At 46.9% G+C, this 15,576-nt stretch overlaps 1 protein-coding gene across 1 annotated transcript in view; it reads right to left on the bottom strand.

The window, feature by feature from the left end:
• The window catches only part of Gfra2 (GDNF family receptor alpha 2), a 116,969-nt gene extending 102,599 nt beyond the window's left edge, over positions 1 to 14,370 (bottom strand). Inside the window, exon 1 of the mRNA XM_087912208.1 lies at positions 14,293 to 14,370. The gene's annotated coding sequence lies outside the window, so the exon portion shown is untranslated. The remainder of the gene's footprint in view (positions 1 to 14,292) is intronic.
• Between the last annotated feature and the right edge of the window lie 1,206 nt (positions 14,371 to 15,576).

Here is a 15,576-nt window from a genome sequence, read left to right as displayed (position 1 = left end):
AAAGGCTACACACACACACACACACACACACACACACACACTGTCATCCTTCCTTACTACCTGCACACTTAACCATCACTGCATAAGCAATCTAGGAGGCTGCCCTTGCGCAGAGCTACAGCAAGCTAAAAACCCCAGGCATTGTCTTGCATTCCCGGTGCCCTCACTTCTCTGCTGTCGGAGGCTGGCATGTATTTACCACACCCAGCCCTGTGCTAGGACCAGCGCTGTACTTGACAGTCCCCAGCTGCCTGGAACAACCCCGCTGCCTCTCTCAGGCACTGGCCATCTGCCATGTTACTCAAGGCTAAAACAGATAGGGGCAGCAACTGCTTCTGCCAAGACTCCTGAGCAGCTCCTGCTGCCTGGCACCCCCAGGAGAGCTCTCAGCCCCAGTGACTCCCCACTGGGACCATGTCTTTATTTAGACAAGCCTGGCAAGGAGGTGGGGCATCAGCACCAGGTCTGAGATGGACTGTCACTCAAACGCCCTAGCTCTCTATCCACGGTCTGGAAAGAGGTTTACAAGGGCCTCTGGACACAAAATGAGAACAAGAGAGTTGCTTTCTAAGCAGAAGTTTTCTCCCAGAAATGGGGGACGGGTAGGCTGAAATATTCCCTTCAGATCTATATGTTTGAACACCTGGTCCCCAACTAGTGGCTCTGTTTGGGGGAGGTTGTAGAACCTTAAGACTATGCCTAACAAGCAGAAATAGATGGGATGAGCTTTGGAAACTATATCCACCTGTGATTCTAGCACAGCACCCTCTAGCTCCTGACCTAGCAAGATGCAAACAAGGTTTACACAAGTCCCCACCAACACAGCCAGAGTACCACCCCAAACACCATCCATGCCTTACCCGCCACAGTGGACTGAAAGCCACCCCCCAAACCATGATCTGTAATGGATCCTTCCTTCAGGTTGTTTCTGTCACCACAATGGAGCAGGGTGTGTTCACTGTGAGAACCTCTGCTCTCCTGCCTATCTGTGCAGCATCTCAAGGCTCTCCATTCACCTTCCATCTATTCACCTGGAACTGAGCCAGCAAAGTATATTTGCAGCCAGTTCTGCCCCCAGCTGGCCATGTGACCTTAGATCCTCTGGGACTGCAGTTGCCTACACTGCTACCAACCTCGAGGCAGGATGACCAAGCGAGATGCTGAACACAACAGCACTTTGAAGCATATGAGACACCCTGCACAAACAAGCAACTGTGAAGGGTTTTTCGGATGGCACACATCTTTGAGCAGTGAGTTCCAGAGCCCACCTTCCAGCGTCTGCTTCAGAAATGAGTATCCCATGTCCACTGCACATGGGTCTCTTTGGGAAAGAAGAGCACCCCCTTTCACAGATGAACAGACTAGGCGTTTTGGTCCCACCGTGGGTATCCCTGTTAGCTTTCCTCACACCCTATAGGAAAGGTTCATGGTTTTGTCATACCCCTTCAGCTCTGTGCAAGTAGAACCTGTATCTTCATTGTCACTATACCCTCAGAGGCTGGTACATAGATATTAAGAAGTGCTTGATGGCCAGGCTGTCGTGGTGCTTGTCTTTAATCCCAGCACTCAGGAGGCAAAGGTAGGTGGATCTCTGTGAGCTTGAGGCCAGCCTGGTCGATAAATGAGTTCCAGGACAGCCAGGGCTGTTACACAGAGAAATATGTCTCAATAAACCAAAAAAGAAAAAGAAAAAAGAAGTGCTGGATGGGTGGATGGATGGATGGATGGATGGATGGATGGATGGATGGATGGATGGATTGATGGACAAATGATGCCTCTTCTGGACCTGGTGTCACCTCCTCTTTCCTGTCCTAGGAGTTTCTAAGACCTAACTGACTCATGTAATAAATGTATTTGCTTCCCACTGTTCTGTTCTCCATAAGAAAAATTGATAAATCTGCAGAGGATTTTTTTTTACTGTTTAAATTCTTTTAATTCAAACTAGATTGGCTTATGCTCTTGACTTTAAAGCCTAATTCTACAGAGATTTAGCACATTAATGGGAGTCCAACCCTTTGGAATTCCTGCTTGACCCAATAAGCCTCCTCTTTCTTACACATTAGTGGTGTAATCCTCCAACCCTGCACTCTGGCCCAGAGACCTCAATATTTTTTTAAGTTGTAAGAAGAAAAAAGAAGCACCAACTTCAGTTCCAAGCCTGAGTGACCCCCCCCCCAAACATGCATAAGAAGGATACAACCCACAGAAAACTGGTTATAAGAAACCTGTAGAGAACTCTTGTTCCCTGTAAAAGAAACCTCCTTCCTTGCACACACAGACTGACCACAGCAAAAACACAGAAGAGCAATCAAGAATCAGCAGTGTCAGTGTTTCCATTCACCTGATGTCCCTGATGCCCCTCCCCCACCGGTGACCCCATTTCAAGGGACAACTTGGCCAAGGACATCTTGAGTTTACCACCTGACCTTCCATCACACTGACCAAAGCCAGCTGTAGCTTTGCAAGCTGAGTCTGGGAAACAGATCCTAAGCAAAGTAATAATCTATTTAGTTCCAGTTGCCAATGAGGCATGTGTTCCAGAACCTGTAAAGTCAATCAGGGTTTTGTTGTTGTTGTTGTTTTGTTTTTTGTTTTTCTTTTTTGCTATCAATAGCAATCAATCATTAGATTCTTCAATGCCATCTTATTACCTCTCTCTCTCTCTCTCTCTCCCTCCCTCCCTCCCTCCTACCCACCCTCTGTCCCTTCCTCCCTCTCTGAAATATGTGCATTTGGGAGAAATGTTAGCATAATCCAAGCCTTAATGCAAGCTAATGGCTCTCTCACAGACAGGCGAAGCAAGTCACCAGAAGAAAAGGGTTGGAATGAAATGAAGAAGCAAATCCACAGCCTTCTTGGGCCACTCCCTCTCCTTACCACACACTTGAGGTTCATTGATCAAGCAGAGGCTGCTCATAGCAGCTCATAAAACAGCTGCATTAGGCACTTGGAGCTTCTAAGTTCACTTCCTTCTTTTGTGAGTACCAGTTCCATGAATCCTGAGTCCCCGTCTCTCTGGGATCCTGGTGAGGTGGCTATACAGCAATTCCCTGCATCCTTCAAATGGCACTTAAGCTGACCCGTGCCCATCCACATGAAAGAACAGTACGGTATCTATGATACATTTAAAAAGAGAGGCACTTTCCCACATCCTTAGGGATAAGAAGTAAGGGTTTGTGGGCAAAGACCACCCCACTGGACTCTGACTGCTCATTAAAAGAAATTCCTGCTAAGAAGGCTTGGGGGAGCAGGCATTCCTTCACAAGATGGCCACTCGGGTCTTTGGTGGCAATGTCTACACCAGGTATTCCATACACTATCATCTTTGACTCGGGTAAGGAAATGGGATCTTCCCTTTGCCCACAGGGAGCAGCTAGAAGTGGGAGGCCAAATGATAGATAGGCTGGCTGATACTATACTTCTACGATGCGTTCTGGGAGTGCTTCAGGAGACCACACAGGAGTAACATAAAGCCTCCCTGAACAGTATCAGCTGTTTGATAGCCAGTCCAGCCCTGCCATTTTCATAGGGATCAAAACCTGAGTAGGCCCCCAGGAGATCCATTGGAATGGCAGAAAGGGGACCTGGGCACATTCTCCACTGCCAGCCACCTCCTCGGCAGGCCTTTCAAAGTTCAAGTTAAAGCCTCTCTCCCAACTGCCCTGCCCTGCACTCATATCTAAGGATATTCAGTGGTGCAAGGAACTGCCTACTTACTCAGCTCCGGAAACAGAAATTGATATTGAGAGACAAAGTCTGTGAGATGCTGTCTCTCTGTTCAGTATGACAGACTGCAGAGGTTCCATCTCAGAAAGGAGATGCAGATATACAGACAAATATGCACGATCGAATCTGTAGGCTTCAATGGTTGAACCAGTGTCCAACGAGGAAAAGAAGCTAGACAGAGAATGGGTATACATAGAAATGAGTCTTAGAGACATCTTTTACTCAACCAACAAACCTTGCTAACCTCTATAATTACATTTTGGTTATAAAATTAATTATTCTGAGCATAGGAAAAGATAAGGGTGTGAAACTACTCTATAACAGAACAAAATATTCATGCAAAATGCCTGTCTCTGACCAAGTTGTTATGATGGTTCTGCCAAGTTAGATTAGGTTTATGATATGGTTTTCTCTACATGTAGCACGTCCAGTGTACCTTGACAGATTCTACTGCTTAAGGTAGCTTCTCAGACATCTAACTCATGCATGGTCATGAGTGTTTGTCAACCCAGCCTGCACAGACTCCTCAATCAAAGAGGCAGGAGAAGTGTGAGCTAGGGGTCAGAGGTAATACATATGTTTGACATGTGATAACTCATTAGTCAGGACCCACTGTATAGGCCCATCCATTAATACTAGAACCAGAAGGACCATCTGATGGACATCACAGGGGATCAAAGTTGGGTATTCTGTGACCTGCAGAACTTGGGTGCTTGATTAAGTCAAAGGTCCTTTAAGGACATCTGAATCTGACTCTCCTGGGGCCAAGAAATTGCTGTGACCTGGGACTAACTATGCATTCTTGCTAACTCCAGATCAACTGATTATGGCAGAGAACAGAAGAGGAACCACCAGCCTCCAGTTACTTCTGTGACTCCAATGAGCAGAGAGTCATCACAGTAATTATAACTATCATTGGCTGAGCACCTACTATGTGCCAAACCCGTATCACCTGTATTAGCTCCTGTAAGCCTCACAATAACCTGGGGAGACCAACAAGTGCAGTCAACCATTTGATCTATGAAGACTCTGGAGAAAAAGTATCAGGTCCTTCATAGTCTTCGATTAATTAAATATATATATATATATATATATATATATATATATATATATATATATCCTAGATAGACTAAGAGATTCTGTGCAGAAATACTGACTGTTTTCAAAAAACATCCATTTTGCCATCAGTTCATTTCCAATGGAACCGGCCCACTAATTACACACAGTTTGCAAACCCAAGACCTAGATCCTCAGCCTGGTTCTGTCACTAGACAGACACACTTGACACCTTGGATTAAGTCAAGTTATCTCCCTGAACCTAAATTTCCTTCATCCATTAAACAGGGTCACCTGAAATGTCCATTACTCATTCTTTTTCATGTGTTATAGAAAAGAGGTTTTGCTATCTTAAGCTCCCCTGATACTTATTGCATGACACAAAAACATACCTGTGGATAACTTATCCCCTAGACATGAAGCAAGGATCTGAAGGGAGGTCACATCTGTTACACCGGGAATCAAAACAGGATAGATCTCTGGTCCCCTGAGACACACCTGAATGGACCCCTACCCTCCTGGCCTCTGTCTGCCTGGTTTTCCTGCAGAGGTCTGCAGCATCTCTCAAAAGGACATCTATATCAGTACGTTCCATCATATCACAGGTGTTTTTGAAGAAAGAAGTGCCCAGTTTGAGGCTAAGGCTTCCAGTCTTACCCATTCCTCTCTCTCTTGTCCTGTGATCTGAACCTTGGTACCACTTCCTGCACTTTCTCCTCTCTTCCGCTGTTGATTACATTCTGCCCCACAACCCCAATGCCAGTCTACATAGTCATAGATAGATCTGCTCCCCAAAGTGACCATCACCTTCCTAAGCCTCCTTCCTTCACTTGAGGCCACTTTACACCTAGAATGATCTCCCACTGTCTCTGTCAAAACCCTCACCAGGCACACATAACAATATCAAAAACAGTTATCAGAGAGTGATAGGATTAGAGATTGTCTCTATATTCTTCTTTCTAGTTCCCCCTTTCTGCAGAACAGAGGGGTACGCACATGTTATTTCTATAATCAGCAAAATGCAGTGAAGTCATGCTTTAAGTCCATGCTGGTCCTAGGAGCCCCTCCCCCTCCCACCCTAGCTGACAGTCCGCTTTCTGCTGAGAAATTCTAAAGCTCTCATCCCCACCATAAACTGCATTATACTGTGTGGGACTGAGGAGATTATTTCATCAGTAAAATGCTTGCCACGCAAACATGAATGCTTGAGTTGACATTCTCAGAACCCACGTTAAAAGATAGCTATAGTCCTAGCACTAGGAAGACAAAGACAATGAAATCCCTGGAGCTTGCAGGCCAGCTAGATATGCAAAATCAATGAACCCCAGGTTCAGTGAGAGACCACATCTCAAAAAAGCAAATTGTGAAGCAAGTAGCAAAGCCTTTATCCCCACCCCAGCAGCCTTCATAACCCTTCTGGAACAACAACCCAAAATTATTTTTTAAAAATCTATTGTGCTTGGGACTGGGGAGATAGCTCAGTCAGTAATATACTTGTCTTGCAAGTATGAGACTTGAATTCAATCCCCAGAACCTACATCAAAAACAATTAGTGGCATCTACTTGTTATCCCCAGTGCTAAGGGAGAAGAAGCAACTCTTTTCCCAGCTATGAACCCTACAAGACCAATCTCCAGGCAAGATGTGTCTGCTTGTGCTATTATAGTAGTGGCAGTACTGTTACAGAGAAAACCAACCTGAGGCCCCCTTCCACCAGAGACAATCCATGCCTACTACTGTAAACCTAATCAAAAACCCTTGGTGGAGGAGGTCACAAACCATAGAAGGGAACCAAGGGAACGCTGTCGTTTAGCTGAAACGACAGCATCAAACTGCCTGCTAAATACTCATGTGCTCATAGACAAGAGCTACTCTCAGACATAAGCAGGGGAGCTTCTCTTTCTGGTGAATGCTGCTGAATGCAGCAACTGCAGCAAGATGCTGGGAAGGAGTGGCAGATGGTGACCAGTCCTAAACAGGATATTTATACCATCCACATAATGCTCAAGGAAGCTATGGAAGATGGCGAAGAAAGAATGCCACAGCTGGATAAGAGATAGGGATACAGCCCTTACAATCATGAACACACAAGAGCGATGGGTGCCTGGACTGGGCATGTACAAGAATTGGCCTGTCGTTAGCCCAGAGTGGGTGGAGAAGGGTGTCAGGGGCCCTGCCCCTCACTCCTGAACTATTTGCTACTGGTAGATGCAGGGAGAGGGAGAGTCATTGTCTTCGGTTGTGTACCCACTAGTGACTCCACTAGACTCCATTGGATAGTTTCCATCCAGTGGTCACATCAATGGCCCTGGTTAACAAAATGTGCCACACAACAAAAGTCACACATCTGGAAAAGAGACAGGTTTCGGAGAAGAGGGGTTTGATGGGGCAGAGAGACAGTAACTAAAATGCATGGCATGCCGCCAATCTTAAAATCCTGAGTTCAATTCCCCAGAGTGTGCACGGACGCACACACACGCACACTAAATAAGTAAATAAATAAATAACTGAGGAGGGAAAAAAAAAAAAAAAAACCTCAGGCATATTAGCACACCCTTATGAACCAGTGCTGGAGAAAGCGAGAGGAGTAGATCCCTGGGGCTCACAGACCAGCTAATCTCTTCTAACCAGTGAGTCTCAGGCCAGTGAGAGACCATTTCTCAAAAGGACAAGGCTGGTGAGCTGGCTCAGCGGGTAAAGGGGTGTGCCACCAAGCCTGACAACCTGAATTCGATCCCTAGGACTCATATGGTAAAAGAAGAGAAGCAACTCCTGAAAGTTGTCCTCTGACTTCCACACATAACATACGCACACCCACATTCATACACAAAAGTTAACTCATTTTAAAAATACAATGTAAATGTTTCCTGAAAAATAATTCTCAAAGCCCAATGTTGACCACCAGCCTCCACACATATGCACCCACACAAACAGACACACACACACACATTTTATCTGTACCCACACACACATATTTTATCTGCACCCACACAAACAGACACACACACACACACACACACACACACACACACACATTTTATCTGCACTCTTTTGAAACCCATGAATGTAGAAGCCAAGGACATAAAGGTCTGACTGTGCTTGCCAGATGGGGAATTATGGTGATGGCTCAGAAACAGCATACGGTAGGCTGAGGACTTTGATTTTACATAATCCAATGCCCTACATTCATATAGACTGCTCCTGACACTTCATTTGCCCACTAATTGAGTTCTATTAGCCCTACTGCATGAGCAGTCAAATAAGAACCAGAAAGGGTAAGCTGCTTGGCCCAAGAGACCAGAACCCACATCGCCTGTCGCCCTGCCCAGTACCTTAACCACTAAACCACAACTGCCACTCCAAGACCTTATTAATAGCCATTTCTCTCCTGAGTCAGAGGCTGGACATGACTTGCCAGGTTAATAATTTGTTTATTAGGTGTCTAATGAATTACTTGTTAATTGCTAACTTGATGAGCAGCCAGCAGTCCCCATCTGCCTGGAAAAACAGCAACAAATAACCGCAGACCGGCCAGCCAGACCCCAGCGACTACAGAACAGCAGAGGGTGGCTGCTCCCTAGACTGGAAGTCTGTCTTAGACAGTCTCCTAGAGCACGGCCAGGAGCCCTAGGGTGGGCATCTTCCACAAACCTACTCTTTACTGAACTGCCCTAAAACTTAAATCCACCCTGATCTTTTGAACCTCCCTTCACCAACTCTGCCCCAACCATGTTCTTTGATTTATATTTTCCCTAAACTTCTATCATTTGAAGTCAACACTACTCTGTGCCATACAAAGCCATCTTGTATTGCATTTGCATACGTAATGAGGGGGCCGTCCTAGTCTGTTATGGTGTTAATCCCAGCCGCACATCTAGAAGGAAGCAGCAGTCTCCCCTGAACTCAGGGCTTCCTGAGGGCAGAAGCTGCAGCATTCTTGTATGTCCTTGACTTTCCTGTGTTAGAAGTAGCACTAGAGGAGCAAAGGAGAAGTTCATACGGAATTAGTGGGCCACCTAAAATTCTAGTTTTATTGTCATTTTCACTCGGCCACATCTTTAAAATTGTTGTCTTCAAATACAGACAGTCATAGCCTGAGTTCTGGGACTCAAGGCTTCTACATGTAAATGTGAGTTGCGTCATTCAGCCTGTAATGCAACCTTACCCTCGACTGCTAGTCTCAGTGCTAGGCACATATTCCTTGCTCAGTGCATGCCCTGAAAGTAACAGGTCTTCCTTGGTCTCCATGGGAAGGTCCAAATTTTGCAGTATGGTTTTCCAGTGTTATAAAAAAAAAAAAAAAAAAAAAAAAAACTGAAAAACCCTGGTGGAGTGTTTAAGAAAAAGCCTCTGGGTCCTATCTGTTCCCAAATCCTAATGGCCCTGATGTTTTTGAAATTACTTTCCAATGGCATTGAAGAGTGATGGTGATTCCAAACATTTGCATAGCGATTTGTCTCAGCAGATCCTTCCAGTACCATTGCGGGAGACAGGGTGGCTATGGATCTCTATGCCCATCTTATGGAGTAAAAAATAGAGGCAGAGAGAATGCACCAACTTGCTCAAATCAAGCCAACCCTGGCCAGTGGCTTTCATCCCAAGACTTTTTGAATCCCCTGTAGGAGAGTGTTAGGCATTTTAATTATCAGTATGCCAGCACCCAGTCCGGGACCAGATAGAGAGGTCAAAGGCAGAAGAGACTGGGCATTGCTGATAATGGAAAATGAAGGAAAGCTTCCAGTAGGAGCGGCTAAGAGTCAGGACTGACCTCAGTCAGTCACCCAAACCCCTGTGAGGCAAAACCAGACCTCAGACCTCATGGCTAGAAAGCTTTGGGGTCTGAGAGTCCCATGTGGGGCCCTGCTTTTCAGTTAGAGCCCCCTAAAGACCAAGGTTAAGTTAGAAATGAGTCTGGGGATCTTCCTGTTATCACTTCCACACGGCTATGAGTGACAATAAGAAAAACGTGCTTAGAGTACAATTGTGGATGATTTCATATAGTATTTATTTTTATCTCTCTCTCTATCACAGGTATTTTTAGAAGCTGCCTCAAATGCATTGTGGAATGAAGCCGAGAATGAATTTTAAAAAAGGCACTATCTTGCTTCCCCCTCAGAGAGATGCTTCAAAATGGTTAAGAAAGACATTATACCCATTTGTCAGATGAGTGAAAGAAGCCGGGGGGGAGGGTCAGTATTTGTCCAACTCTATCCAGGGATGCTCAATGTACTCTGTCCTCTTCGTTTCCAGATTCATAGAATAGAGGGACCCTAGGAACCTGGACCAGGAGAGATCTCTTCAAGGTTCAGAGGAGAAGGAGGCAGGTTGTATCTGCAGATGACTTCTTTAGGAAGACACCAAGTTTTGGAGCAATGTGCATCTAAACAATTTTGAGAGAGCCATATTCCCCTTGTTCCCTCCAGGTCCTAGGACCGCCCTGAGCCATGCGTGCCCAGTATTGGTACCCACATGTTGACATACTTGTTCAGACATCAGTGGCTTCGGAGTTTGCAACCCATTAGCCCAGGGAGCACAGTGTGGCAGCAGCTTCCTTCAGAAGTCAAGAAGCATTAGGGGTGGGAGAGTGGTAGGGAACTAGAGGCCCTCAATATACCCTCATGAACCCCTCAATCAGCAGCAGCACCTTGCCCCCGTGGATCGAGTCTGATGCCTTCACCCGTATTTGCTAACCTTCCCGCAGCACAACTGAATCGCATGTGTTACCTATTTGATTGGGACCGCCAACTCGCACCTGCACGACCCATCAAGACCCATTCCTGTCTTTCTCACTCTCTTTAAACCCTGCCGCTCAGAGGGCTTCCGGACACAGGGAAGGCGCCCAAAAGCCCAGTTCTGCATTCTTAGAGCTACTACTACAGCTTCCTCTCCTAAAGCTGCCAGTCACCCAAGTCCCCACCTGAGGGCTCATTTTTTTACCATATTTTTACCATACTTGGGCATAAACCCAGCATGTGATAGACACATCATCATCACCCATTCCCTACAACTTATAAAATCTCACTGCTTTCATTTGGCAGCACGACTTCTCTGGCCCCATCTCTGGGACCGGAGAACGCATCTGGAAGGTGCTTTGCTCAAATATACCTGCTGTTATACTTTTTCAATTCAGCTTGATCTGGCTTACTGCATTGGTGGAGAAACCTAATGGGGAAGGGGACAGAAGACGTATTATTACCCTGCCTGATCCTTCCCTACACAGAGACTGAAGTAGACTATAAAAGAAGTTAGCCATGGGCCTGCCACTCATGGGAGAACTGGTCCCTGCTCTTGGGAAAGTTGCCACGGGGCAGGGCATTGGTGAGGTGGTTCTGTCCCTTGCCTAAGCTGGGGTGGGGGGGTCCCAGTGACCTAGGCAGACCAACTCAGGTACCACCCAGACACACATCCAAGGCACTGAGGTAACATCTACAGCATCTGTGACCTGCTGGAGTGCATAAAGAAACCTGTCCTTTGGAACCATAGGTGCAGAATCGCCATGACTCCAGGCAACAGCAGAACATCCTAGAGGAGTTTTGGTGAGGGTCCACTGTTGATGGTGTGCCAGAAGCCAGAGGCCTTGAAACTGACCAACAACTCATTCTGCAATGAACATTTGCAAGTAAAACTGTCTGGACAGAAAAGTCCACCGTGTGACACACTGCAGCGCCCAGTGCCACTAAGGCAAATTAAGAGGTGATGGAAAGTCAGGAAAGACAGAAACAAAGTGGGGTTTTTGTTTGTTTGCTTGCTTAGTTAATATTTTTATTTTTTATTTCTTTTTAAATTTTCTTTAGGGTAGTACACCAAAAGGGTTTGGGAAATTGGGGAGATTGGGGTGCATGATGTGAAGTTCCCAAAGGGAAAAATGTAAAATAGAAAGAGAGAGAGAGAGAGAGAGAGAGAGAGAGAGAGAGAAGGAAGGAAGAAAGAAAGGAAAGAAAGGAAAGAAAGAAAGAAAGAAAGAAAGAAAGAAAGAAAGAAAGAAAGAAAGAAAGAAAGAAAAGTTAGCCATGGATTCTCACCAGTTGAGCTCAGTAAGAAGAATTTTGTGACCCAACTTTCCACACACATCTGGGCCACTCCTGTCTCACCTCAGCATTCTTCTGGGATGAGCACAGTACTCCAATGTAAACCCATCCCAGCTCCATCTGTAACGCTCCTCCAAGCTTTGGGTATGGAAATATACCCCAACACATATTCCATTTCCATATCCTCCCCAACAGGTCTCTAGTTTGAGTATGGTCAGCCTCTTTTCCTCTTATTTTTCCTCCTAATTGAAGAATGAGCCTCGCATGATCCTCCAGTCTCTTCAAATTCCTCCTTTCCCCTAGCAGAATCCTCTCTGGACGTTCACTGCCAGGAGAGATCAAAATATACCACCACTTGGTACCTGCTCCTTGGCGTTCTGAGCATTCAAAACAACTGGGCCTTGGGACAATAGGACCCAGCAGGTCTCAGCTGGTGCTAAGAGAAACGGAAGTGCCAGAGGAGCTGTCGTGCAGAGACCCAGTCCCAGCACGACCGAGGGAAGCAGCAGTGGAAGCCCAGGGGAATGCAGTTACAAGAGTGGATCGTGGACGCACCATGCACCAGTGGCATGGTAACTGGGATGTCAGCTGTAGAACAGAAATCCTCAGAGACTCGGTGGCAAAAGACAATGGTGGGGATGGACAGGGAGAGTTAAAGTGCTTGCCACACAAGCATGAGGATTGGAATCCGGATCTCCAGAACCCAAGAAAATGCCAGGTGGGAGTCGTGGTTCATGTATACTCTCAGTGTTCCGGAAGCAGAAAGAAGTGACCCCTTCAGTAAGCTGCCTGGCTGCACCGAGGCGTATTCAAATCTCTGGGTCAACTGAGAGATTTTGCCTCAATGAACAAAGTGGAGAGAGATTCAGGGAGGAAGAATTCCAGAGTTAGCCTGGGACCTCCACATTCGTATACACACGGGTGCGCGGGCATATGCACACACGAGTGTCCACACACACACATACACGGGATAAAAAATAGACAAGAGTGAAGGCTCCAGGGATATGGTGAGGCGTAAGTAAGATTCAAGGCCCCTAAACTGGCCAGGAGAAGCCTCCTCTCCAGTCCCCGAGCCAAAGAACCCTGAGGGAAGAAGAACCGGAAAGCAGCCTGGCTCGCTGCCAGGACGCTAGGAGTGGACTGCCTCTCCGTCACCTGCTAGAGAACTTTGCACTTCGCTTCTCTAATTGAACTGGTTTGCCAAACAGGCCTACAGATCCTCCTTCCGGGCCTCAGGAGAAAAGGGAAAGCAACTCCGTGAAGGCACTGAGCCACTTCCGGCTGGGGTCAGAAACAGGAAACGAAAGTTAAGACCCGGCCTCCCTGCTGGGGGACCTCCTCCCTGCTGGGGGACCTCCTTGCTGGTTTAGCTCAGCCCACACAGCAGGGTGAGATTGAGACTTAAAAGGAGCTGCTTGCCTAAACACTGAACTCTCCCGGGTTCCCGGGTTCCCGAGCCTTAAACCTGAGCTTTGTCTTAACAGTTCTTGGAGAATTCTAGGAAAGTTTGCTCAGAATGAATCAACCCCTCCCAGAAATCACTCTCAACAATCACCAGCAGCCAAGAAAGTGCCCTGTATCCTGTGTCCTCCCGCCACCCGGGACCTTCAGGTCTGTTTGGAAAACAGCCCTTGTCTCCAGACTTCGTTTTTTGTTTATTGTTTTTGTTTTGGGTTTGGGATGGGGTGGGGGCTTGAAGAGAGGTGTTTGTCTATGGCAGATGTCACCATGTAGTCTAGACTCATCTGGAACGCACTCTCTGACATCAAACCTGAGAGCCTCCTGCCTTAGCGTCCAGAATTCTAAGTAAAGACAGGGGCTACCATACCCAGCCCTCTTAGTGAATGTCAAGGCCCAAGCTCCCTTCTCACAATTCTTCAGACACCTAGGATGGGGGTGCGGACTCCTGGATACAAACCTCCCCCCAGATTCCAGACTGCCCTGACCACTCATTTTCTCCAAAAGAGAATGGAGGTCTCTCTCCCACCCCACACTCGTTGTAGAGGAGGGCTTGGTTTTTTAAATTAGACATTAAAAACTATACAGATTCACAAGAAGTTGTAAAAACAGTACAGAGCGGTCTCCCGGACGCTTTGATCAAGTTCCCGGAATAGTAACTATCAGAACCAGGAATCAGCAATGCGTGGGTCGTGGCGGGGGGGGGGGGGGGGGGGGGGGGACCTCACTGGTACATTCAGGTATCAAATCCAGAACTCTCAAAAGATCCTCCACATCCTCCCTTCCACCCTTCCCAGTCTGTTTCCTGTCTCTGTTTCTGTCACTGAGTTATATACAGTCTCTGCTCCCATGGAGCCTGTGGCCATTGAAAGTCACCTCACAGCCTGGGTGGGTGCAGCCGAGAAGATAACAGACAGGTCAACGCAGGCTGCCTGGGACAGAGTGACCTTCAGTGTAGAGATCCTGGCCTCACTTGGACACAGTCACCCGTACTCAGAACCTAACTGCCACGAGGCAGTCCTCACCTGCCCACCTCCCGTCTGCTGGTCTGCCGGATTACCGGGTCCCATTCAGGTCCTTTGTCCCTTGTTGTTCTGTACTGTCTGTCCCTTCTCTGCCAGCCCTCCTGCACTACCAAAATCAGTTCTCTCTCTCTCTCTCTCTCTCTCTCTCTCTCTCTCTCTCTCTCTCTCTCTCTCTCTCTCTGCTGCCCCCATCAGGCAATCAACACTACAAAAGCCCAGCCGCAGGACTTTAATTTGAAATTCTCCCAAGTCATACTTTCCCCGATAGAGTACCTACATAATTCATTTTTATTACCTAAATATAGGGCTTAATATTGGTCCCTGTTAAATTTCATCTTGTTTGTTTCGGGCTTCAATTCAGCTTGTCAGGATGTTTCCAAACGCTCAGCTATCTCTCTGGACTTCAATTATCCCTTCTAACTGGCATCTAAAAATTTAATAATCCTGCTCTCTGTGCCTTCGTCCCACGTCATAGATGAAATCAAGAAATTGAACAGGGTCAGGACAGAGAGGTACGAGGCGAGAGGCCCCTCTCGGTGAAGGAGATTGAGGTTTGAGGTGCAACGTTTAGGGAGAATTACTCTGAAGCTCTTCATCCACCCGAGCACTCTGCCAGCTACACTTTGTATTTTCCCTTATTCACAAGGCTGCCAGGACTGATTTTACACTGTTGCTCCTGAACCGACAGATGACCCCAGATAGATTTTTCAAGTCTAGGAGTAGAAAAGGAGGTGTCATGTCCTCTACGATCCCTGTCACTGTGACTTTGGGTCCCCGTAGGTCACTAAGAACCTGATTCACAGATGTTCTCAGGACTCCTTGGAGTTATACACAGTTCCTCAAGGCCACCTGGCTCCTAGCCACAGAGAAAGCAAACATTCAGAGGCTGGCTTCGATGATTGACTTTGGTGTGGATTTCTGTTCAACTTGGGACCAGGATGGCTCCTAAGGTGGGGAAGTTTGCACAGGGCTCAAGTATCGTATGCACCTTTAATCAGATGTGTGTAGCTTTCCCCCCGTAGGCCCATGAGGAGTTCCACATGAACCCTGGCTGACATTTTTCTCTGCCTGGTGCTAGAACCAACTCCCCTCCTCCCACTACAAGCCAGCCACATCATAGGGAAGACACAGCGCTTTCCTGCTATCGACCTCAGTCACAACGACTAATCCAGTATGCCAGTGTAAGGATAGAGCCCACTGGCTAGCTTCTCAGAGACCCCTTTGCTGAACTAAGTTGAGAATAAAAATAGCAAAATACAGGAGGGATGGCCCACAAGACTATAG

The sequence above is a fragment of the Myodes glareolus genome, chromosome 12 (assembly GCF_982192425.1).
Source record: "Myodes glareolus chromosome 12, mMyoGla1.1, whole genome shotgun sequence".
NCBI lineage: Eukaryota > Metazoa > Chordata > Mammalia > Rodentia > Cricetidae > Myodes > Myodes glareolus.
Note: the sequence above shows the minus strand (reverse complement) of the source record. Positions and strands in the feature narration are given on the sequence as shown.